Source organism: Temnothorax longispinosus, unplaced genomic scaffold (genome assembly GCF_030848805.1).
Source record: "Temnothorax longispinosus isolate EJ_2023e unplaced genomic scaffold, Tlon_JGU_v1 HiC_scaffold_1081, whole genome shotgun sequence".
NCBI lineage: Eukaryota > Metazoa > Arthropoda > Insecta > Hymenoptera > Formicidae > Temnothorax > Temnothorax longispinosus.
This window is the reverse complement of record NW_027269576.1, coordinates 1-1,782: the sequence shown is the minus strand read 5'-3', so window position 1 is coordinate 1,782 and position 1,782 is coordinate 1. Positions and strand designations below refer to the sequence as shown.

Here is a 1,782-nt window from a genome sequence, read left to right as displayed (position 1 = left end):
ACGCGCGAAGCGAGACGCACCGTGACTCTTTTACGCGAACGCATGAGTTGCGAGTATCCGAGATTTTGAGATCTCAATAACGAGTGAACGGATCAATTTCTAAGTAGGTTCGATCGATAGCTTGGGGTTTGATTTATAAATAAAAGTCTTTTTTTTCCGTTACGTGCCTTACGAGCGAAGATATTGTGATGCAAAGTCCAAATGTGGAAAATTTTTTTTTAAGAAACGTCCACGTCGGACAAAAATGGCGGCTGGTGTGTCACTTTCCCATTTTTGACACGAGATTGCACTCGTGCACTGTCGCAGTGCGTGACAGTTTTTTACAACCTAGAAAAGGATAAGTGTAAGTGTGTGATAGTCGTGATCGTTGCCGCGTCGTGACAGATAGTGAAATATATATAAGTATTGACCGTAGAGAGCTGATGCCAAGAGATCTTTAAGGAGGAAGGTGTATCTACAAATGCCTTGTAAAAGTTGTCAAACTGTATGTTTACGCGAGCGTTACTTCTGTAACTTACGATAATTCACTCGTTTACGCGGAGTAAATTATCGTAAGGTACTACAAAATCCCGTTTACGCGAAGGAAAATTCTGTTTACGCGAAGGAATTATCGTAAGTTTACTACGCTCACGTAAACGTAGTAAGTGAAATATATAAAGTATTAACCACAGAGAGCTGATGTCGAGGAGATCTTTAAAAGAAAGAAGGTATATCCAAAATTGCACACGTACGTATATGCTGTCTTGTAAAAGTTGTCGAACTATATGTTTATGCGAGTGAGTACATCTGTAGTAACTTACAGTAATTCATATTAAGATACGTCGTCGTCTCTCAATCAGAGAAACGTAACCTTCACTACTTTCAATGGTGGCTCTTGATTTCCGATCATAATAGTTACTATAAAATCTCCCGTTTACGCGGAGGAATTATCGTATCGTAAGTTACTACAGAAGTAACGTTTGCGTAAATAGGTTATAAAAATAACACGATGTTATATATGCTGTTTGCCGTGAATATATATATATACATATATATATATATTTTGATATATATTCATATTAACACATTATTTTTAGACGTAGCTGTTGATGAAAGAGAATTAGATGGTGACTTAATTTTGGGAGATATAGGTCAAGGATTGCCATTTAAAGCTGGTACGTTTGATGGGGCTGTCAGTATTTCTGCGCTTCAGTGGTTGTGCTATGCAAGCAAAACTTTGCACAATCCTACAAAACGTTTACATCGTTTTTTCTCAACGTTGTATGCATGCCTGTCAAGAAGCGCAAGAGCAGTGTTACAATTCTATCCAGAGAACGGTGAACAGGTTGAATTAATCACGGCACAAGCCACAAAAGCTGGCTTTTATGGCGGTGTAGTTGTCGATTTTCCGAATAGCGCAAAAGCAAAGAAAATGGTCTTGGTTTTAATGACCGGAGGAGCTGTTCCGCTTCCAAAGGCACTAGGCGTAGAGAACGAAGATAGATAAACCGTCGCTAATTCAAGAAGGTTTGATTTTCTCGTTGTCCGTTATATCTATTATTTCTCTATTTTACCTTCCAAAAATTGTGATAATTTTTTTGTACATAGGGAATACATAAAGAAAGCCAAGGGTAAATCATTGAAGAAAAGTAGGGACTGGATTTTAGAGAAGAAAGAAAGGCGGCGCCGGCAAGGAAAAGAAGTTAGAGATGACTCCAAATATACTGGACGAAAGAGACCCGGGAGATTCTAATTGTAAGATATACTTTGTTAATATAAAAAACACTATTTTAATAATTTTTT

General features: G+C 37.8%; 1 long non-coding RNA gene and 1 pseudogene across 1 annotated transcript; both read left to right on the top strand.

The window, feature by feature from the left end:
• On the top strand, window positions 1-501 carry LOC139823478 (uncharacterized). The gene is made up of 3 exons (XR_011734779.1): window positions 1-103; window positions 224-343; window positions 416-501. It is a non-coding gene; the product is annotated as an uncharacterized lncRNA (long non-coding RNA).
• A 487-nt stretch (window positions 502-988) lies between these two features.
• Window positions 989-1,762, top strand: LOC139823477 (18S rRNA (guanine-N(7))-methyltransferase-like; annotated as a pseudogene).
• Window positions 1,763-1,782: the final 20 nt, after the last annotated feature.